Raw genomic sequence first — 24,321 nt, forward strand, 5'->3', positions numbered from 1 at the left:
GGTGCCTCAGCCAATTTGTCGTTTCCTCAGTGGCAATTTCCTAAATGTTTACTGGTTCTGAGTTGCTTTTGCCTTCTTCCTTCCCAAATTTTGTATTCTGAAGAAATATAAACAAGAGTTTAGACAGAGTAGCCATTATGAAATTAAAAGCACAACAAATAGGCGTTTGAAGCTTAGAAATCTACAGGTAACATGACTAAGGTGAGTTTTTGTGTTTTGGAAAATAAAATGGAACACTTTGGCTGAGGTGACAGATATTAATAGTCTCCAAACTGAGTTTCACTGTGATTTTCAGGTTAATTCATTCAGAAGTCCACAGGCAGTCAGCTGAAGGGTGGATGGATCTGGGAACAGCCGGTTTCGTTGTGACTGAATCAAGCCCAATATCATTATGGATTCTTGCATTTCCTTGGCTATTTTCTCATTTTTCTTTTTATCATGGTTTGTAATGAATTTTCTGATGTGAGCTTTGGTTTTGATGCTGGCATATTGGGTTCAGGGCACAAGAGGTAGGTTCTTTTTCAATCAGGGCACAGCCATTGGTTTGCTACAATTCTGTCTTGCTTTAAAGGTTTTGGGTGCCTCAGCGTTGTTGTTTTTTGATCCACATTTTCTGAATGTTTTCTGGGTCTGAGTTGGTTTTGCCTTCTTCCTTCCCAAATTTTCTGACGCAATACAAACAAGAGTTTGGACAGAGTAGCCATTATGAAATTAAAAACACAACATTACGCATTTGAAGATTAGAAATCGATAGGTAACATGACCAAGGTGAGTTTTTGTGTTTTAGAAAGTGTCATGGAACACTTCTGCTGAGGGGACAATTTCTAATTCCCTCCAAAGTGAGTTTCACTGCGATTTCCAGGTTAATTCAGTCAGAATACACATTCACTCAGCTGGGAGGTGTGGAAGAATCTGGAAACAGCAGTTTACATGGGAATAAATGAAGCCCAATATCACTAAGAACTCCTGCATTTCTTTGGCTTTTTTCTCATTTTTCTTATTTATCATGGTTTGTAATGAATTTTCTGATGTGAGCTTTGGTTTTGAGGCTGGCATATTGAGTTCAGTGCACAAGTGGAAGGTTCTTTTTCAATCAGGGCACAGCTGTTGGCTTGCTCCAATTCTGGCTTGCTGTCCTTGTTTTGGGTGCCTCAGCTGACATTTGGTTTCTTGAGCGGCAATTTCCTAAATGTTTTCTTGGTCGGAGTTGGTTTTGCCTTCTTCCTTCCCAAATTTTGTATTCTGAAGAAATATAAACTAGAGTTTGGACAGAGTAGCCATTATGAAATAAAAAACACAACACATAGGCGTTTGAAGCTTAGAAATCTACAGGTAACACAACCAAGGTGAGTTTTTGTGTTTTGGAAAATCAAATGGAACACTTTGGCTGAGGTGACAGATATTAATTGCCTCCAAACTGAGTTTCACTGTGATTTTCAGGTTAATTCAGTCAGAATTCCACAGGCAGTCACCTGGAGCGGTGGATGAATCCAGGACTAGCCGGATTTCTTACGACTAAATCCAGCCCAATATCATTATGGATTCTTGCATTTCTTTGGCTTTTTTCTCATTTTTCTTATTTATCATGGTTGGTAATGAATTTTTGATGTGAGCTTTGGATTTGAGCCTGCAATAAGAACTTCCGGGCACAAGAGAAATGTTCTTTTTCAATCAGGGCACAGCTGTTGGCTTGCTCCAATTGTGGCTTGCTGTCATTGTTTTGGGTGCCTCAGCAAATTTGAGGTTTCTTGAGTGGCAATTTCCTAAATGTTTTCTGGGTCTGACACGGTTTTTTCTTCTTATTCCCAAATTTTTTATTCTGACTCAATACAAACAAGAGTTTGGACAGAGTAGCCATTATGAAATAAAAAACACAACAAATAGGCATTTGAAGCTTAGAAATCTACAGGTAACACGACCAAGGTGAGTTTTTGTGTTTTGGAAAATAAAATGGAACACTTTGGCTCAGGTGACATATATTAATTGCCTCCAAACTGAGTTTCCCCGTGATTTTCAGGTTAATTCAGTGAGAATTGCACAGGCAGTCACCTCGAGGGGTGGACGAATCCAGGAATAGCCGGATTCCTTACGACTAAATCAATCCCAATATCATTATGGATTCTTGCATTTCTTTGGCTTTTTTCTCATTTTTGTTATGTATGATGATTTGTAATGAATTTTCTGGTGTGCGCTTTGTTTTTGAGGTTGGCATATTGAGTTCAGGGCACAAGAGGATGGTTCTTTTTCAATCAGGGCACAGCTGTTGGCTTGCTCCAATTCTGGCTTGCTGTCATTGTTTTGGGTGCTTCAGCCGATTTGTGGTTACTTGAGTGGTAATTTACTAAATGCTTTCTGGGTCTGAGTTGGTTTTGCCTTGTTATTCCCAAATTTTGTATTCTGATGCAATACAAGCAAGATTTTGGACAGAGTAGCCATTATGAAAAAAAAGAAAATACGGCAAATTGCCCTTTCAGGATTCAAAAGCTACAGGGAACAAGACCAAGATGAGTTTCTGTGTTTTGGATAATGACTTGGAACACTTCTGCTAAGGGGACAGATTCTAATTACCTTCCAATTGAGTGTGAGTGCGATTTTGAGGTGAATTCCATCAGAATTCCAAAGTCAGTCTGTGGAAGGGGTTGATGAATCTGGAAACAGCCAGTTTCCTTGTGTCTAAATCCAGCCAAATATCACAAAGGACTCTTGCATTTATTTGACTTTTTCACATTTCCCTTATTATCAAGGTTTGTAATGAATATTCTGATGTGAGCTTTGGTTTTGAGACGGCAATATGGAGTTCAGGGCACCGGAAGAATGGTCTTTTTAAAACAGGGCACAGCTGTTAGCTTGCTCCAATTCTGGGTTGCTGTCATTGGTTTTGGGGTTTCAGCTGACTTTTGGTTTCTTGAGCGGCAATTTTCTAAATTTTTTCTGGGTCTGAGTTAGTTTTGCCTTATTCCTTCCCAAATTTTGTATTCTGACACAATGTAACAAATAGACATTTACAGATTATAAATCTGCTGGTAACACGCCAATATGATTTTTTTTGTTTTGGAAAATAAAATGGAACACTTTGGCTGAGGTGACAGATATTAATTGCCTCCAAACTGAGTTTCACTGCGATTTTCTGATAAATTCAGTCCGAATTCCACAGGCAGTCAGCTGGAGCTGTGGATGAATCTGGGAACAGCCAATTTCCTTGCGACTAAATCAAGCCCAATATCATTATGGATTCTTGTATTTTTTTGGCTTTTTTCTCATCTTTCTTATTTATCATGATTTGTAATGAATTTTCTGGTGTGAGCTTTGGTTTTGAGGCTGGCATATGGAGTTCAGGGCACAAGTGGAAGGTTCTTTTTCAATCAGGTCACAGCTGTTGGCCTGCTCCACTTCTGGCTTGCTGTCATTGTTTGGGTGCCTCAGGAGATTTGTGGTTTCTTGAGTGCCAATTTCCTAAATGTTTTCTGGGTCTGAGTCGGTTTTGCCTTCTTATTCCCAAATTTTGTATTCTGATGCAATACAAGCAAGATTTTGGACAGAGTAGCCATTATGAAAGAAAAAAAAAACACATCAAATTGCCCTTTCAGAATGAGAAATGTAGCCAATATGAACAAGATGTGTTTCTGTGTTTTGGAAAATGACATGGAACCCTTTTGCTGAGGGGACAGATTCTAATTCCCTCCAAATTTGGTTTCTTGTGTGGCATTTTCCTGAAAGTTTTCTGGGTCTGTGTTGGTTTTGCCTTTTTCCTTCCCAAATTTTGTATTCTGCCGCAGTAGAAACAAGAGTTTGGACAGAGTAGCCATTTTGTAATGAAAAACACAACAAATAGGCATTTGTAGCTTAGAAATCTACAGGTAACACGACCAAGGTGAGCTTTTGTGTTTTGGAAAATAAAATGGAACACTTTGGCTGAGGTGACAGGTGTTAATTGCCTCCAAACTGAGTTTCACTGCGATTTTCAGGTTAATTCAGTCAGAATTCCACAGGCAGTCAGATGGAGGGGTGGATGAATCCGGGAACAGCCAGTTTCCTTGCAACTGAATCAAGCCCAATATCATTCTGGATTCTTGCATTTCTTTGCCTTTTTTCCCATTTTTGTTATTTATCATGATTTGTAATGAATTTTCTGATGTGAGCTTTGGTTTTGAGGCTGCAATATACAGTTCAGGCCACCGGGGGAATGGTCTTTTCCAAACAGGGCACAGCTGTTGGCCTGCTCCAATTCTGGCTTGCTGTCATTGTTTTGGGTGCCTCAGCCGATTTGTGGTTTCTTGAGTGGCAATTTCCTAAACGTTTTCTGGGTCTGAGTTGGTTTTGCCTTCTTCCTTCCCAAATTTTGTATTCTGACGCAATACAAACAAGAGTTTGGACAGAGTAGCCATTAGGAAATAAAAAACACATCAAATAGGTGTTTTAAGCTACAGATAACACGACCAAGGTGAGATTTTGTGTTTTGAAAAAATAAAATGGAACACTTAGGCTGTGGTGAATGATATTAACTGCCTTCGTTCAGGTTAATTCAGTCAGAATTCCACAGGCTGTCAGCTGGAGGGGTGGATGAATCTGGGAACAGCCGGTTTCCTTGCGACAGTATCAAGGCCAATATCATTCTGGATTCTTGCATTTTTTTGACTTTTTTTCTCATTTTTCTTATTTATCATGGTTTGTAATGAATTTTCTGATGTGAGCTTTGGTTTTGATGCTGGCATATTGAGTTCAGGGCACAAGAGGAAGGTTCTTTTTCAATCAGGGCACAGCTGTTGGCTTGCTCCAATTCTGGCTTGCTGTCATTGTTTTGGGTGCCTCAGCCGATTTGTGGTTTCTTGAGTGGCAATTTCCTAAATGTTTTCGGGGTCTGAGTTGGTTTTCCTTCTTCCTTCCCAAATTTTGTATTCTGACACAATACAAACAAGAGTTTGGACAGAGTAGCCATTAGGAAATAAAAAACACAACAAATAGGCTTTTGAAGATACAGGTAACACGACCAAGGTGAGATTTTGTGTTTTGGAAAATAAAATGGAACACTTTGGCTGTGGTGACAGATATTAACTGCCTCCGTTCAGGTTAATTCAGTCAGAATTCCACAGGCAGTCAGCTGGATGGGTGGATGAATCCGGGAACAGCCGGTTTCCTTGCAACTAAATCCAGCCCAATATCATTCTTGATTCTTGCATTTCTTTGTCTATTTTCTCATTTTTCTTATTTATCATGGTTTGTAATGAATTTTCTGATGTGAGCTTCGGTTTTGAGGCTGCAGTATGGAGTTCAGGGCACCGGAGGAATAGTCTTTTTCAATCAGGGCACAGCTGTTGGCCTGCTCCAATTCTGGCTTGCTGTCATTGTTTTGGGTGCCTCTGCCGATTTGAGGTTTCTTGAGTGGCAATTTCCTAAACGTTTTCTGAGTCTCAGTTGGTTTTGTCCTCTTCCTTCCCAAATTTTGTATTCTGACGCAACAGAAACAAGAGTTTGGACAGAATAGCCATTATGAAATAAAAAAACACATCAAATAGGCTTTTGAAAGCTACAGGTAACACGACCAAGGTGAGATTTTGTTTTGGAAAATGAAATGGAACACTTTGGCTGTGGTGACAGATATTAACTGCCTCCGTTCAGGTTAATTCAGTCAATATTCCTCAGGCATCAGCTGGAGAGGTGGATGAATCTGGGAACAGCCGGTTTCCTTGCGACAGTATCAAGGCCAATATCATTATGAATTCTTGAATTTCTTTGGCCTTTTTCTCATTTTTCTTAATTTTAGTGGTTTGTAATGAATTTTCTGATGTGAGCTTTGGTTTTGAGGCTGGCATATGGAGTTCAGGGCACAAGAGGAAGGTTCTTATTCAATCAGGTCACAGCTGTTGGCTTGCTCCAATTCTGGCTTGCTGTCATTGTTTTGGGTGCCTCCGCCGATTTGAAGTTTCTTGAGCATCAATATCCTAAATGTTTTCTTGGTCTGAGTTGGTTTTCCTTCTTCCTTCCCAAATTTTGTATTCTGACACAATACAAACAAGAGTTTGGACAGAGTAGCCATTAGGAAATAAAAAACACAACAAATAGGCTTTTGAAGATACAGGTAACACGACCAAGGTGAGATTTTGTGTTTTGGAAAATCAAATGGAACAAGTTGGCTGTGGTGACAGATATTAACTGCCTCCGTTCAGGTTAATTCAGTCAGAATTCCACAGGCAGTCAGCTGGAGGGGTGGATGAATCCGGGAATAGCCGGTTTCCTTGCAACTAAATGAAGCCCAATATCATTATGGATTCTTGCATTTCTTTGGCTTTATTCTGATATTTCTTATTTATCATGGTTTGTAATGAATTTTCTGATGTCAGCTTTGCTTTTGAGGCTGGCATATGGAGTTCAGGGCACCGGAGGAATGGTCTTTTTCAATCAGGGCACAGCTGTTGGCTTGCTCCAATTCTGGCTTGCTGTCATTGTTTTGGGTGCCTCCGCCGATTTGAGGTTTCTTGAGTGGCAATTTCCTAAACGTTTTCTGAGTCTCAGTTGTTTTTGTCCTCTTCCTTCCCAAATTTTGTATTCTGACGTAATACAAGCAAGATTTTGGACAGAATAGACATTATGAAATAAAAAACACATCAAATAGGCTTTTGAAAGCTACAGGTAACACGACCAAGGTGAGATTTTGTGTTTTGGAAAAAGATATGGAACACTTTTGCTGAGGTGACAGATATTAATTGCCTCCAAACCGAGTTTCACAGCGAATTTCATTTTAATTCAGTCAGAAACCACAGACACTCAGCTGGGAGGTATAGAAGAATCTGGAAACAGCCATTAACAAGGGAATAAATCAAGCCCAATATCACTAAGAACTCCTGCATTTCTTTGGATTTTTTCTGATTTTTCTTATTTATCATGATTTGTAATGAATTTTCTGATCTGAGGTTTGGTTTTGAGGTTGCAATATCGAGTTCAGGACACCGGAGGAATGGTCTTTTTCAATCAGGGCACAGCTGTTGGCTTGCTCCAATTCTGTCTTGCTTTCAAGGTTTTGGCTTCCTCAGCGGCCCTTTGTTTCTTGAGCGGCAATTTCCTAAATGTTTTCTGGGTCTGAGTTGGTTTTGCCTTCTTCCTTCCCAAATTTTGTAATCTGACGCAATAGAAACAAAAGTTTGGGCAGAGTAGCCATTATGAAATAAAAAACACAACACATAGGCGTTTGAAGCTTAGAAATCTACAGGTAACACAACCAAGGTGAGTTTTTGTGTTTTGGAAAATCAAATGGAACACTTTGGCTGAGGTGACAGATATTAATTGCCTCCAAATTGAGTTTCACTGCGATTTTCAGGTTAATTCAGTCAGAATTCCACAAGCTGTCAGCTGGAGGGGTGGATGAATCCGGGAACAGCCGGTTTCCTTGCAACTAAATCCAGCCCAATATCATTATGGATTCTTGCATTTCTTTGGCTTTTTTCTCATTTTTCTTATTTATCATGGTTGGTAATGAATTTTCTGATGTGATCTTTGGTTTTGAGGCTGCAATATGGAGTTCAGGGCACCGGAGGAATGGTCTTTTTCAAACAGGTCACAGCTGTTGGCCTGCTCCAATTCTGGCTTGCTGCCATTTATTTGGGTGCCTCAGCTGACTTTCGGTTTCTTGAGTGGCAATTTCCTAAATGTTTTCTGGGTCTGAGTTGGTTTTGCCGTCTTCCTTCCCAAATTTTCTTTTCTGAGGCATACAAACAAGACTTTGGACAGAGTAGACATTATGAAATAAAAAACACATCAAATAGGCTTTTGAAAGCTACAGGTAACACGACCAAGGTGAGATTTTGTGTTTTGTAAAAAGACATGGAACACTTTTGCTGAGGTGACAGATATTAATTGCCTCCAAACCGAGTTTCACAGCGAATTTCATTTTAATTCAGTCAGAAACCACAGACACTCAGCTGGGAGGTGTAGAAGAATCTGGAAACAGCCATTAACAAGGGAATAAATCAAGCCCAATATCACTAAGAACTCCTGCATTTCTTTGGATTTTTTCTGATTTTTCTTTTTTATCATGGTTTGTAATGAATTTTCTGATCTGAGGTTTGGTTTTGAGGTTGCAATATCGAGTTCAGGACACCGGAGGAATGGTCTTTTTCAATCAGGGCACAGCTGTTCGCTTGCTCCAATTCTGTCTTGCTTTCAAAGATTTGGGTTCCTCAGCGGCCCTTTGTTGCTTGAGCGGCAATTTCCTAAATGTTTTCTGGGTCTGAGTTGGTTTTGCTTTCTTCCTTCCCAATATTTGTATTCTGCCCAAATACAAACAAGAGTTTGGGCAGAGTAGCCATTATGAAACAAAAAAAACAACAAATAGGCATTTGAAGCTTAGAAATCTACAGGTAACACGACCGAGGTGAGTTTTTGTGTTTTAGAAAATAAAGTGAAACACTTTAGCTGAGGTGACAGTTATTAATTGCTTCCAAACTGAGTTTCACTGCGATTTTCAGGTTAATTCAGTCAGAATTCCACAGGCAGTCAGCTGCAGGGTTGGATGAATCCGGGAACAGCCGGTTTCCTTGCGAACAAATCCAGCCCAATATCATTCTGGATTCTTGCATTTTTGGGTATTTTCTCATTTTTCTTATGTATGAAGGTTTGTAATGAATTTTCTGATATGAGCTTTGGTTTTGAGGCTGCAATATGGAGATCAGGGCACCGGAGGAATGGTCTTTTTCAATCAGGGCACAGCTGCTGGCTTGCTCCAATTCTGGCTTGCTGTCATTGTTTTGGGTGCCTCCGCCGATTTGAGGTTTCTTGAGTGGCAATTTCCTAAACGTTTTCTGAGTCTCAGATGGTTTTGTCCTCTTACTTCCCAAATTTTGTATTGTGACACAATACAAACAAGAGTTTGGACAGAATAGACATTATGAAATAAAAAACACATCAAATAGGCTTTTGAAAGCTACAGGTAACACGACCAAGGTGAGATTTTGTGTTTTGGAAAAAGACATGGAACACTTTTGCTGAGGTGACAGATATTAATTGCCTCCAAACCGAGTTTCACAGCGAATTTCATTTTAATTCAGCAGAAACCACAGACACTCAGCTGGGAGGTGTAGAAGAATCTGGAAACAGCCATTAACAAGGGAATAAATCAAGCCCAATATCACTAAGAACTCCTGCATTTCTTTGGATTTTTTCTGATTTTTCTTATTTATCATGATTTGTAATGAATTTTCTGATCTGAGGTTTGGTTTTGAGGTTGCAATATCGAGTTCAGGACACCGGAGGAATGGTCTTTTTCAATCAGGGCACAGCTGTTGGCTTGCTCCAATTCTGTCTTGCTTTCAAGGTTTTGGCTTCCTCAGCGGCCCTTTGTTTCTTGAGCGGCAATTCCCTAAATGTTTTCTGGGTCTGAGTTGGTTTTGCCTTCTTCCTTCCCAAATTTTGTAATCTGACGCAATAGAAACAAAAGTTTGGGCAGAGTAGCCATTATGAAATAAAAAACACAACACATAGGCGTTTGAAGCTTAGAAATCTACAGGAAACACAACCAAGGTGAGTTTTTGTGTTTTGGAAAATCAAATGGAACACTTTGGCTGAGGTGACAGATATTAATTGCCTCCAAACTGAGTTTCACTGCGATTTTCAGGTTAATTCAGTCAGAATTCCACAGGCAGTCAGCTGGAGCGATGGATGAATCCGGGAACAGCCCGTTTCCTTGTGACTGAATCAAGCCCAATGTCATTATGGATTCTTGCATTTCTTTGGCTTTTTTCTCATTTTTCTTATTTATCATGGTTTGTAATGAATTTTCTGATGTCAGCTTTGGTTTTGAGTCTGCAATATGGAGTTCAGGGCACCAGAGGTATGGTCTTTTTCAAACAGGGCACAGCTGTTGTGCTGCTCCAATTCTGGCTTGCTGTCATTGTTTTGAGTGCCTCAGCCGATTTGTGGTTTCTTGAGCGGCAATTTCCTAAAGGTTTTCTGGGTCTGAGTTGGTTTTGCCTTCTTCCTTCCCAAATGTTGTATTCTGACGCAATACAAACAAGAGTTTGGGCAGAGTAGCATTTATGAAATAAAAAACACAACAAAAAGGCGTTTGAAGCTTAGAAAAATACAGGTAACACGACCAAGGTGAGTTTTTGTGTTTTGGAAAATAAAATGGAACACTTTGTTGAGGTCACAGATATTAATAGCCTCCAAACTGAGTTTCACTGCGATTTTCAGGTGAATTCAGTCAGAAGTCCACAGGCAGTCAGCTGGAGGGGTGGATGAATCCGGGAACAGCCGGTTTCCTTGCGACTAAATCAAGCCCAATATCATTCTTGATTCTTGCATTTCTTTGGCTTTTTTCTCCTTTTTCTTATTTATCATGGTTTGTAATAAATTTTCTGATGTGAGCTTTGGTTTTGAGGCGGCAATATGGCGTTCAGGGCACCGGAGGAATGGTCTTTTTCAAACAGGGTACAGATGTTGGCTTGCTCCAATTCTGGCTTGCTGTCATTGTTTTGGGTGCCTCAGCCGATTTGTGGTTTCTTGAGCCACAATGTCCTAAATGTTTTCAGGGTGTGAATTGGTTTTGCCTTCTTCCTTCCCAAATTTTGTATTCTGATGGAATACAAACAAGAGTTTGGACAGAGCAGTCATTATGAAATAAAAAACACAACAAATAGGCGTTTGAAGCTTATAAGTCTACTCGAAACACGACCAAGGTGAGTATTTGTGTTTTGGAAAATAAAATGGAACACTTTGTTGAGGTCACAGATATTAATGGCCTCCAAACTGAGTTTGACTGCGATTTTCAGGTTAATTCAGTGAGAATTCCACAGGCAGTCAGCAGGAGGGGTGGATGAATCTGGGAGCAGCCGGTTTCCTTGCGACTAAATCCAGCCCAATATCAGAAAGGTCTCCTGTATTTCTTTGGCATTTTTCTCATTTTTTGATTTATCCTGCTTTGTAATGAATTTTCTGATGTGAGATTTGGTTTTGAGGCTGCAATATGGAGTTCAGGGCACAAGAGGAAGGTTTTTTTTTTTTTTTAAACAGGGCACAGCTCTTGGCTTGCTCCAATTCTGGCTTGCTGTCATTGTTTTGCATGCCTCAGCTCAATTTTGGTTTGTTGAGTGGCAATTTCCTAAATGTTTTCTGGGTCTGAGTTGGTTTTGCCTTCTTCCTTCCAAAATTTTGTATTCTGTCGCATTACAAACAAGAGTTTGGACAGAGCAGCCATTATGAAATAAAAAACACAACAAATAGGTGTTAGAAGCTTAGAAATCTACAGGTAACACGACCAAGGTGAGTTTTTGTGTTTTTGAAAATGAAATGGAACACTTTGGCTGAGGTTACAGATATTAATTGCCTCCAAACTGAGTTTCACTGCGATTTTCAGGTTAATTCAGTCAGAATTCCACAGGCAGTCAGCTGGAGGGGTGGATGAATCCGGGAACAGCCCATTTCCTTGCGACTGAATCAAGCCCAATGTCATTATGGATTCTTGCGTTTCTTTGGCTTTTTTCTCATTTTTCTTATTTATCATGGTTTGTAATGAATTTTCTGATGTGAGCTTTGGTTTTGAGGCTGTAATATGGCGTTCAGGGCACCAGACGTATGGTCTTTTTCAAACAGGGCACAGCTGTTGTGCTGCTCCAATTCTGGCTTGCTGTCATTGTTTTGAGTGCCTCAGCCGATTTGTGGTTTCTTGAGCGGCAATTTCCTAAAGGTTTTCTGGGTCTGAGTTGGTTTAGCCTTCTTCCTTCCCAAATGTTGTATTCTGACGCAATACAAACAAGAGTTTGGGCGGAGTAGCCATTATGAAATAAAAAACACAACAAAAAGGCGTTTGAAGCTCAGAAAAATACAGGTAACACGAGCAAGGTGAGTTTTTGTGTTTTGGAAAATAAAATGGAACACTTTGTTGAGGTCACAGATATTAATTGCCTCCAAACTGAGTTTCACTGCGATTTTCAGGTGAATTCAGTCAGAAGTCCACAGGCAGTCAGCTGGAGGTGTGGATAAATCCGGGAACAGCCGGTTTCCTTGCGACTAAATCAAGCCCAATATCATTCTTGATTCTTGCATTTCTTTGGCTTTTTTCTCCTTTTTCTTATTTATCATGGTTTGTAATGAATTTTCAGATGTGAGCTTTGGTTTTGAGGTTGCAATATTGAGTTCAGGGCACCTGAGGAATGGTCTTTTTCAAACAGGGTACAGCTGTTGGCTTGCTCCAATTCTGGCTTGCTGTCATTGTTTTGGGAGCCTCAGCTGACTTTTGGTATCTTGAGCGGCAATGTCCTAAATGTTTTCTGGGTCTGAGTTGGTTTTGCCTTCTTCCTTCCCAAATTTTGTATTCTGATGGAATACAAACAAGAGTTTGGACAGAGTAGTCATTATGAAATAAAAAACACAACAAATAGGCGTTTGAAGCTTATAAGTCTACTCGTAACGAGACCAAGGTGAGTTTTTGATTTTGGAAAATAAAATGGAACACTTTGGCTGAGGTGACAGATATTAATTGCCTCCAAACTGAGGTTCACTGCGATTTTCAGGTTAATTCAGTCATAATTCCACAGGCAGTCAGCTGGAGGGGTGGATGAATCTGGGAACAGCCAATTTCCTTGCGACTAAATCAAGCCCAATATCATTATGGATTCTAGCATTTCTTTGGCTTTTGTCTCCTTTTTCTTATTTATCATGGTTTGTAATGAATTTTCTGATGTGAGCTTTGGTTTTGAGGCTGCAATATGGAGTTCAGGGCACAAGAGGAAGGTTATTTTTCAAAAAGGGCTCAGCTGTTGACTTGCTCCAAGTCTGCCTTGCTGTCATTGTTTTGGGTGCCTCAGCTGACTTTTGGTTTCTTGAGCGGCAATTTCCTAAATGTTTTATGGGTCTGAGAGGTTTTTACCTTCTTCCTTCCCAAATTTTGTATTGTGACGCAATACAAACATGAGTTCAGACAGAGTAGCGATTATGAAATAAAAAACACAACAAATAGGCATTTGAAGCTTAGAAATCTACAGGTTCACGACCAAGGTGAGTTTTTGTGTTTTGAAAAATCAAATGGAACACTTTGGCTGAGGTGACAGATATTAATTGCCTCCAAACTGAGGTTCACTGCGATTTTCCGGTTAATTCAGTCATAATTCCACAGGCATCAGCTGGAGGGGTGGATGAATCTGGGAACAGCCAATTTCCTTGCGACTAAATCAAGCCCAATATCATTATGGATTCTTGCATTTCTTTGGCTTTTTTCTCCTTTTTCTGATATAGCATGCTTTGTAATGAATTTTCTGATGTGAGCTTTGGTTTTGAGGCTGCAATATGGAGTTCAGGGCACCGGAGGAATGGTCTTTTTCAAACAGGGCACAGCTGTTTGCCTGCACCAATTCTGGCTTGCTGTCATTGTTTTGAGTGCCTCAGCCGATTTGTGGTTTCTTGAGCGGCAATTTCCTAAAGGTTTTCTGGGTCTGAGTTGGTTTAGCCTTCTTCCTTCCCAAATGTTGTATTCTGACGCAATACAAACAAGAGTTTGGGCGGAGTAGCCATTATGAAATAAAAAACACAACAAAAAGGCGTTTGAAGCTCAGAAAAATACAGGTAACACGAGCAAGGTGAGTTTTTGTGTTTTGGAAAATAAAATGGAACACTTTGTTGAGGTCACAGATATTAATTGCCTCCAAACTGAGTTTCACTGCGATTTTCAGGTGAATTCAGTCAGAAGTCCACAGGCAGTCAGCTGGAGGTGTGGATGAATCCGGGAACAGCCGGTTTCCTTGCGACTAAATCAAGCCCAATATCATTCTTGATTCTTGCATTTCTTTGGCTTTTTTCTCCTTTTTCTTATTTATCATGGTTTGTAATGAATTTTCAGATGTGAGCTTTGGTTTTGAGGTTGCAATATTGAGTTCAGGGCACCTGAGGAATGGTCTTTTTCAAACAGGGTACAGCTGTTGGCTTGCTCCAATTCTGGCTTGCTGTCATTGTTTTGGGAGCCTCAGCTGACTTTTGGTATCTTGAGCGGCAATGTCCTAAATGTTTTCTGGGTCTGAGTTGGTTTTGCCTTCTTCCTTCCCAAATTTTGTATTCTGATGGAATACAAACAAGAGTTTGGACAGAGTAGTCATTATGAAATAAAAAACACAACAAATAGGCGTTTGAAGCTTATAAGTCTACTCGTAACGAGACCAAGGTGAGTTTTTGATTTTGGAAAATAAAATGGAACACTTTGGCTGAGGTGACAGATATTAATTGCCTCCAAACTGAGGTTCACTGCGATTTTCAGGTTAATTCAGTCATAATTCCACAGGCAGTCAGCTGGAGGGGTGGATGAATCTGGGAACAGCCAATTTCCTTGCGACTAAATCAAGCCCAATATCATTATGGATTCTAGCATTTCTTTGGCTTTTGTCTCCTTTTTCTTATTTATCATGGTTTGTAATGAATTTTCTGATGTGAGCTTTGGTTTTGAGGCTGCAATATGGAGTTCAGGGCACAAGAGGAAGATTATTTTTCAAAAAGGGCTCAGCTGTTGACTTGCTCCAAGTCTGCCTTGCTGTCATTGTTTTGGGTGCCTCAGCTGACTTTTGGTTTCTTGAGCGGCAATTTCCTAAATGTTTTATGGGTCTGAGAGGTTTTTACCTTCTTCCTTCCCAAATTTTGTATTGTGACGCAATACAAACATGAGTTCAGACAGAGTAGCGATTATGAAATAAAAAACACAACAAATAGGCATTTGAAGCTTAGAAATCTACAGGTTCACGACCAAGGTGAGTTTTTGTGTTTTGAAAAATCAAATGGAACACTTTGGCTGAGGTGACAGATATTAATTGCCTCCAAACTGAGGTTCACTGCGATTTTCCGGTTAATTCAGTCATAATTCCACAGGCATCAGCTGGAGGGGTGGATGAATCTGGGAACAGCCAATTTCCTTGCGACTAAATCAAGCCCAATATCATTATGGATTCTTGCATTTCTTTGGCTTTTTTCTCCTTTTTCTGATATAGCATGCTTTGTAATGAATTTTCTGATGTGAGCTTTGGTTTTGAGGCTGCAATATGGAGTTCAGGGCACCGGAGGAATGGTCTTTTTCAAACAGGGCACAGCTGTTTGCCTGCACCAATTCTGGCTTGCTGTCATTGTTTTGAGTGCCTCAGCCGATTTGTGGTTTCTTGAGCGGCAATTTCCTAAAGGTTTTCTGGGTCTGAGTTGGTTTAGCCTTCTTCCTTCCCAAATGTTGTATTCTGACGCAATACAAACAAGAGTTTGGGCGGAGTAGCCATTATGAAATAAAAAACACAACAAAAAGGCGTTTGAAGCTCAGAAAAATACAGGTAACACGAGCAAGGTGAGTTTTTGTGTTTTGGAAAATAAAATGGAACACTTTGTTGAGGTCACAGATATTAATTGCCTCCAAACTGAGTTTCACTGCGATTTTCAGGTGAATTCAGTCAGAAGTCCACAGGCAGTCAGCTGGAGGTGTGGATGAATCCGGGAACAGCCGGTTTCCTTGCGACTAAATCAAGCCCAATATCATTCTTGATTCTTGCATTTCTTTGGCTTTTTTCTCCTTTTTCTTATTTATCATGGTTTGTAATGAATTTTCAGATGTGAGCTTTGGTTTTGAGGTTGCAATATTGAGTTCAGGGCACCTGAGGAATGGTCTTTTTCAAACAGGGTACAGCTGTTGGCTTGCTCCAATTCTGGCTTGCTGTCATTGTTTTGGGAGCCTCAGCTGACTTTTGGTATCTTGAGCGGCAATGTCCTAAATGTTTTCTGGGTCTGAGTTGGTTTTGCCTTCTTCCTTCCCAAATTTTGTATTCTGATGGAATACAAACAAGAGTTTGGACAGAGTAGTCATTATGAAATAAAAAACACAACAAATAGGCGTTTGAAGCTTATAAGTCTACTCGTAACGAGACCAAGGTGAGTTTTTGATTTTGGAAAATAAAATGGAACACTTTGGCTGAGGTGACAGATATTAATTGCCTCCAAACTGAGGTTCACTGCGATTTTCAGGTTAATTCAGTCATAATTCCACAGGCAGTCAGCTGGAGGGGTGGATGAATCTGGGAACAGCCAATTTCCTTGCGACTAAATCAAGCCCAATATCATTATGGATTCTAGCATTTCTTTGGCTTTTGTCTCCTTTTTCTTATTTATCATGGTTTGTAATGAATTTTCTGATGTGAGCTTTGGTTTTGAGGCTGCAATATGGAGTTCAGGGCACAAGAGGAAGGTTATTTTTCAAAAAGGGCACAGCTGTTGACTTGCTCCAAGTCTGCCTTGCTGTCATTGTTTTGGGTGCCTCAGCTGACTTTTGGTTTCTTGAGCGGCAATTTCCTAAATGTTTTATGGGTCTGAGAGGTTTTTACCTTCTTCCTTCCCAAATTTTGTATTGTGACGCAATACAAACATGAGTTCAGACAGAGTAGCGATTATGAAATAAAAAACAAAACAAATAGGCGTTTGAAGCTTAGAAATCTACAGGTTCACGACCAAGGTGAGTTTTTGTGTTTTGAAAAATCAAATGGAACACTTTGGCTGAGGTGACAGATATTAATTGCCTCCAAACTGAGGTTCACTGCGATTTTCCGGTTAATTCATTCATAATTCCACAGGCATCAGCTGGAGGGGTGGATGAATCTGGGAACAGCCAATTTCCTTGCGACTAAATCAAGCCCAATATCATTATGGATTCTTGCATTTCTTTGGCTTTTTTCTCCTTTTTCTGATATAGCATGCTTTGTAATGAATTTTCTGATGTGAGCTTTGGTTTTGAGGCTGCAATATGGAGTTCAGGGCACCGGAGGAATGGTCTTTTTCAAACAGGGCACAGCTGTTTGCCTGCACCAATTCTGGCTTGCTGTCATTGTTTTGAGTGCCTCAGCCGATTTGTGGTTTCTTGAGCGGCAATTTCCTAAATGTTTTCTGGGTCTGAGTTGGTTTTGCCTTCTTCCTTCCCAAATTTTGTATTCTGACGCCATGCAAACAAGAGTTTCGGCAGGGTAGCCATTATGAAATAAAAAACACCACAAATAGGCTTTTGAAGCTTAGAAATCTACAGGTAACACAACAAAGGTGAGTTTTTGTGTTTTGGAAAATAAAATGGAACACTTTGGCTGAGGTGACAGATATTAATTGCCTCCAAACTGAGTTTCACTGCGATTTTCAGGTTAATTCAGTCAGAATTCCACAGGCAGTCAGCTGGAGGGGTGGATGAATCCGGGAACAGCCCGTTTTCTTGCGTCTAAATGAAGCCCAATATCATTATGGATTCTTGCATTTCTTTGGCTTTTTTCTCATTTTTCTTATTTATCATGGTTTGTAATGAATTTTCTGATGTGAGCTTTGTTTTTGAGGCTGTAATATGGAGTTCAGGGCACCGGGGGAACGGTCTTTTTCAAACAGAGCACAGCTGTTGGCCTGCTCCAATTCTGGCTTGCTGTCATTGTTTTGGGTGCCTCCGCCAATTTGAGGTTTTTTGAGCAGCAATTTCTTAAAAGTTTTCTGGGTCTGAGTTGGTTTTGCCTTCTTCCTTCCCAAATTTAGTATTCTGACGCAATACAAACAAGAGTTTGGCAGAGTGGCCATTATGAAATAAAAAACACAACAAATTGGTTTTGAAGCTTAGAAATCCAGAGGTAACATGACCAAGGTGAGTTTTTGTGTTTTGGAAAATCAAATGGAACAGTTTGGCTGAGGTGACATATATTAATTGCCTCCAAACTGAGTTTCACTGCGATTTTCCGGTTAATTCAGTCAGAATTCCACAGGCAGTCAGCTGGAGGGGTGGATGAATCTGGGAACAGCCAGTTTCCTTAAAACTAAATCCATTCCAACATCATTATGGATTCTTGCATTTCTTTGGCTTTTGTCTCATTTTTCTGATTTATCATGGTTTGTAATGAATTTTCTGATGTGAGCTTCGGTTTTGAGGCTGGCATATGGAGTTCAGGGCACAAGAGGAAGGTTCTTATTCAATCAGGGCACAGCTGCTGGGTTACTCCAATTCTGGCTTACTGTCATTGTTTTGGTTGCCTCCGCCGATTTGAGGTTTCTTGAGCATCAATTTCCTAAATGTTTTGTTCGTCTGAGTTGGTTTTCCTTCTTCCTTCCAAAATTTTGTATTCTGACCCAATACAAAAAAGAGTTTGGACAGACTTGCCATTTTGCCATAAAAAAAAAACACAATAAATAGGCGTTTGAAGCTTAGAAATCCACAGGTAATACGACCAAGGTGAGTTTTTGTGTTTTGGAAAATAAAATGGGACACTTTGGCTGAGGTGACAGATATTAATTGCCTCCAAACTGAGTTTCCCTGCGATTTTCCGGATAATTCCGTCAGAATTCCACAGGCAGTCAGCTGGAGGGGTGGATGAATCTGGGAATACCCGGTTTCCTTTTGACTAAATCAAGCCCAATATCATTATGGATTCTTACGTTTCTTTGGCTTTTTTTCTCATTTTTCTTATGTATCATGGTTTGTAATGAGTTTTCTGATGTGAGCTTTGGTTTTAAGCTGGCATATTCAGTTCAGGGCACCAGAGGAAGGTTGTTTTTCAATCAGGGCACAGCTGTTGGCCTGCTCCAATTCTGGCTTGCTGTCATTGTTTTGGGTGCCTCAGCTGATTTGTGGATTCTTGAGTGGCAATATCCTAAATGTTTTCTGGGTCTGAGTTAGTTTTGCATTCTTATTCCCAAATTTTGTATTCTGATGCAATACAAGCAAGATTTTGACAGAGTAGCCATTATGAAAGAAAAAAAAAAAAAAAACAAAGCAAATTGGCCTTTCATGTTTAGAACTGTACAGGCAACACAATCAAGATGAGTTTCTGTGTTTTGGAAAATGACTTGGACTCCTTCTGCCGAGGGGACAGATACTAATTTCCTCCAAATTGAGTGTGAGTGCAATTTTGAGGTGAATTCAATCAGAATTCCAAAGTCAGTCTGTTTAAGGGTGGGATGAATCCTGAAACAGCCAGTTTCCTTGTGTCTAAATCCAGCCAAATATCACAAAGGACTCTTGCATTTCTTTGGCTTTTTCACATTTCCCTTATTTATCATGGTTTGTAATGAATTTTCTGATGTGAGCTTTGGTTTTGAGGCTGCAATATGGAGTTCAGGGCACAAGAGAATGGTTCTTTTTCAATTGGGGCACAGTTGTTGGCTTGCTCCAATTCTGGCTTGCTGTCATTGTTGGGTGCCTCAGCTGACTTTTGGTTTCTTGAGGGTCAGTTTGCTGAATATTTTCTGGGTCTGAGTTGGTTTTCCCTTCTTCATACCCAAATTGTGTATTCTCATGCAATACAAGCAAGATTGTCGACAGAGTAGCCATTATGAAAGAAAACAAAAAACACAGCAAATTGGCCTTTCAGGATTAGAAATCTACAGGCAACATGACCAAGATGAGTTTCTGTGTTTTGGAAAATGATATGGAACCCTTCTGCTGAGGGGAGAGATACTAATTCATCCAAATTGAATGTGAGTGGGATTTTGAGGTGAATTCAATCAGAAGTCCAAAGTCAGTCTGTGGATGGGGGGATGAAACTGGAAACAGCCAGGTTCCTTTTGTCTAATCCCGCCAAGTATCACAAAGGACTCTTGCATTTCTTTGGCTTTTTCACATTTCCATTATTCATCATGGTTTGTTATGAATTTTCTGATGTGAGCTTTGGTTTTGAGGCTGCAATATGGAGTTCAGGGTAACGGAGGAATGGTCTTTTTCAAACAGGGCACACCTGTTGGCCTGCTCCAATTCTGGCTTGCTGTCATTGTTTTGGGTGCCTCAGCTGACTTTTAGTTTCTTGAGCGGCAATTTCCTAAATGTTTTCTGGGTCTGAATTGGGTTTGCCTTCTTCCTTCCCAAATGTTGTACTCTGATGCCATACAAACAAGAGTTTGGGGAGAGTAGCCATTATGAAATAAAAACACAACAAATAGGCATTTGAAGCTTTGAAATCTACAGGTAACACGACCAAGGTGAGGTTTTGTGTTTTGGAAAATCAAATGGAACACTTTGGCTGAGGTGACAGATATTAATTGCCTGCAAACTGAGTTTCACTGTGTTTCTCCGGTTAATTCACTCAGAATTCCACAGGCTGTCAGCTGGAGGGGTGGATGTATCTGGGAACAGCCACTTTCCTTGCGACTAAATCAAGCCCAATATCATTATGTATTCTTCCATTTCTTTGGCTTTTTTATCATTTTTCTTATTTTTTATGGTTTGTAATGAATTTTCTGATGTGAGCTTTGGTTTTGAGGCTGCAATATGGAGTTCATGGCACAAGAGGAAGGTTCTATTTCAATCAGGGCACAGCTGTTGTCTTGCTCCAATTCTGGCTTGCTGTCATTGTTTTCGATACCTCAGCTAATTTGTGGTTTCTTGAGCGGCAATTTCCTAAATGTTTTGTGCATCTGAGTTGGTTTTTCCTTCTTCCTTCCCTAATTTTGTATTCTGATGCCTTACAAGCAAGAGTTTGGACAGAGTAGCAATTATGAAATAAAAACCACAACAAATAGGCATTTGAAGCTTAGAAATCTACAGGTAACATTACCAAGGTGAGTTTTTGTGTTTTGGAAAAAAAAATGGAACACTTTGGCTGAGGTGACAGATAGTAATTGCCTCCAAACTGATTGTCACTGCGATTTTCAGGTTAATTCAGTCAGAATTCCACAGGCTGTCAGCTGGAGGTGTGGATGAATCCGGGAACAGCCGGTTTCCTTGTGACTATTCAGGCCAAATGTCATTATGGATTCTTGCATTTCTTTGGATTTTTTCTATGTTTTCTTATTTATCATGGATTGTAATGAATTTTCTGATGTGAGCTTTGGTTTTGAGGCTGCAATATGGAGTTCAGGGCACCAGAGGAATGGTCTTTTTCAAACAGGGCACAGCTTTTGGCCTGCTTCAATTCTGGCTTGCTGTCATTGTTTTGGGTGCCTCAGCTGATTTTTGGTTTCTTGAGCGGCAATTTCCTAAATGTTTTCTGGGTCTGAGTTGGTTTTGCCTTCTTCCTTCCCAAATTATGTATTCTGATGGCACACAAACAAGAGTTTGGGCAGATTAGCCATTATGAAATAAAAAACACAAGAAATAGGCGTTTAAACCTACAAAATCTACTGGTAACTTGACCAAAGTGAGTTTTTGTGTTTTGGAAAAACAAATGGAACACTTTGGCTGAGGTGACAGATAGTAATTGGCTCCAAACTGAGTTTCACTGGGATTTTCAGGTGAATTCAGTCAGAATTCCACAGGCAGTGAGCTGGAGCAGAGGATGAATCCGGGAACAGCCGGTTTCCTTGTGACTAATAAGGCCAAATGTCACTATGGATTCTTGCATTTTTTGGCTTTTTTCTCTGTTTTCTTATTTATCATGGTTTGTAATGAATTTTCTGATGTGAGCTTTGGTTTGTGGCTGAATATGGAGTTCAGGGCACCAGAGGAATGGTCTTTTTCAAACAGGGCACAGCTGTTGGCCTGCTCCACTTCTGGCTTCCTGTCATTGTTTTGAGTACCTCAGCCGATTTGTGGATTCTGTGCGGCAATTTCCTAAATGTTTTCTGGGTCTGAGTTGGTTTTGCCTTCCTCCTTCCCAAATTTTGTATTCTGACGGCATACAAACAAGAGTTTGGGGAGAGTAGCCATTATGAAATGAAACACAAAACAAACAGGCATTTGAAGCTTAGAAATCTACAGGTAACATGACCAAGGTGAGTTTTTGTGTTTTGGAATATAAAATGGAACACTTTGGCTGTGGTGACAGATATTAATTGCCTCCAAACTGAGTTTCACTGCGATTTTCAGGTTAATTCAGTCAGAATTCCACAGGCAGTCAGCTGGAGGAGTGGATGAATCGGGGAACAGCCGGTTTCCTTGTGACTGAATCAAGCCCAATATCATTATGGATTCTTGCATTTCTTTGGCTTTTTCTCCTTTTTCTTCTTTATCATGGTTTGTAATGAATTTTCTGATGTGAGCTTTGGTTTTGAGGCTGGAATCTGGAGTTCAGGGTGCAAGAGGAAGGCTCTTTTTCAAACAGGGCACAGAAGTTGGCCTGCTCCAATTCTGGCTTGCTGTCATTGTTTTGGGTGCCTCAGCTGATTTGTGTATTCTGAGCGGCAATTTCCTAAATGTTTCTGGGTCTGAGTTGGTTTTGCCTTCTTCCTTCCCAAATTTTGTATTCTGATGCCATACAAACAAGAGTTTCAGCAGAGTAGCCACTATGAAATAAAAAACACAACAAAAGGGGTTTGAAGCTTAGAAATCTACAGGTAACACGACCAAGGTGAGATTTGTGTTTTGCAAAATCAAATGGAACACTTTGGCTGAGGTGACAGATATTAATTGCCTCCAAACTGAGTTTCCCTGCGATTTTCAGGATAATTCTGTCAGAATTCCACAGGCAGTCAGCTGGAGTGGTGGATGATTCCTGGAACAGCCGGTTTCCTAGCGACTAAATCAAGCCCTATATCATTATGGATTCTTGCTTTTCTTTTGCTTTTTTCTCCTTTTTCTTATTTATCATGGTTTGTAATGAATGCTCTGATGTGAGCTTTGGTTCTGAGGCTGGCATATTGAGTTCTGGGCAGAAGAGGAAGGTTCTTTTTCAAACAGGGCACAGCTGTTGGCTTGCTCCAATTCTGGCTTGCTGTCATTGTTTTGCATGCCTCAGCTGACTTGGTTTCTTGAGTGGCAATTTCCTAAATATTTTCTGGGTCTGAGTTGGTTTTGCCTTCTTCCTTCCCAAATTTTGTATTCTGACGCCAAACAAACAACAGTTTGGGCAGAGTAGCCATTATGAAATGAAAAACACAACAAATAGGCATTTGAAGCTTAGAAATCTACAGGTAACACGACCAAGGTGATTTTTTGTGTTTTGGAAAATAAAATGGAACACTTTGGCTGAGGTGACAGATATTAATCGCCTCCAAACTGAGTTTCACTGCGATTTTCAGGTTAATTCAGTCAGAATTCCACAGGCAGTCAACTGGAGGGGTGAATGAATCCGCGAACAGCCGGCTTCCATGTGACTAAATCAAGCCCAATAACATTACGGATTCTTGCATTTCTTTGGCTTTTTTCTCCTTTTTCTTATTTATCATGGTTTGTAATGAATTTTCTGATGTGAGCTTTGGTTTTGAGGCTGCAATATGGAGTTCAGGGCACCAGAGGAAGGCTCTTTTTCAAACAGGGCACAGCAATTGGCCTGCCCCAATTCTGGCTTGCTTTCATTGTTTTGAAATCCTCAGCCGATTTGTGGTTTCTTGAGTGGCAATTTCCTAAATGTTTTCTGGGTCTGAGTTGGTTTTGCCTTCTTCCTTCCCAAATTTTGTATTCTGACGCCATACAAACAAGAGTTTGGGCAGAGTACCTATTATGAAATAAAAAACACAACAAATAGGCATTTGAAGCTTAGAAATCTACAGGTAACATGACCAAGGTGAGTTTTTGTGTTTTGGAAAATAAAATGGAACACTTTGGCTGAGGTGACAGATATTAATTGCCTCCAAACTGAGTTTCACTGCGATTTTCAGGTTAATTCAGTCAGAATTCCACAGGCAGTGAGCTGGAGCAGAGGATGAATCCAGCTACCGCCGGTTTCCTTGTGACTAATAAGGCCAAATGTCATTATGGATTCTTGCATTTCTTTGGCTTTTTTCTCTGATTTCCTATTTATCATGGTTTGTAATGAATTTTCTGATGTGAGCTTTGGTTTTATGGCTGCAATATGGAGTTCAGAGCACCGGGGGAATGGTCTTTTTCAAACAGGGCACAGCAGTTGGCCTGCTCCAATTCTGGCTTGCTGTCATTGTTGTGGGTGCCTCAGCCGATATGTGGTTTGTGAGCGTCAATTTCCTAAATGTTTTCTGGGTCTGAGTTGGTTTTGCCTTCTTCCTACCCAAATTTTGTATTCTGATGCCATACAAACAAGAGTTTCGGCAGAGTAGCCATTATGAAATAGAAAAACACAACAAATAGGCGTTTGAAGCTTAGAAATCTACAGGTAACACGACCAAGGTGAGATTTGTGTTTTGCAAAATCAAATGGAACACTTTGGCTGAGGTGACAGATATTAATTGCCTCCAAACTGAGTTTCACTGCGATTTTCAGGTTAATTCAGTCAGAATTCCACAGGCAGTCAACTGGAGGGGTGAATGAATCCGCGAACAGCCGGCTTCCATGTGACTAAATCAAGCCCAATAACATTACGGATTCTTGCATTTCTTTGGCTTTTTTCTCCTTTTTCTTATTTATCATGGTTTGTAATGAATTTTCTGATATGAGCTTTGGTTTTGAGGCAGCAAAATGGAGTTCAGGGAGCAAGAGGAATGTTCTGTTTCAAACAGGGCACAGCTATTGGCCTGCCTCAA

At 40.2% G+C, this 24,321-nt stretch overlaps 1 long non-coding RNA gene across 2 annotated transcripts in view; it reads left to right on the plus strand.

The window, feature by feature from the left end:
- Positions 1-24,321, plus strand: part of LOC149119977 (uncharacterized) — a 255,120-nt gene that overhangs the window by 34,162 nt on the left and 196,637 nt on the right. Inside the window, exon 1 of one of the 2 annotated variants that reach the window (XR_016227023.1) lies at positions 19,845-19,929. The exons of the other annotated variant lie outside the window; for it this stretch is intronic. This is a non-coding gene — a long non-coding RNA (uncharacterized LOC149119977). Of the gene's footprint in view, positions 1-19,844; positions 19,930-24,321 lie in introns of those variants that run through there. 2 annotated transcript variants of the gene reach the window in all.

This window comes from Oryctolagus cuniculus, chromosome 21 (genome assembly GCF_051225735.1).
Source record: "Oryctolagus cuniculus isolate XC-2025 breed Fujian yellow rabbit chromosome 21, ASM5122573v1, whole genome shotgun sequence".
Lineage (NCBI taxonomy): Eukaryota > Metazoa > Chordata > Mammalia > Lagomorpha > Leporidae > Oryctolagus > Oryctolagus cuniculus.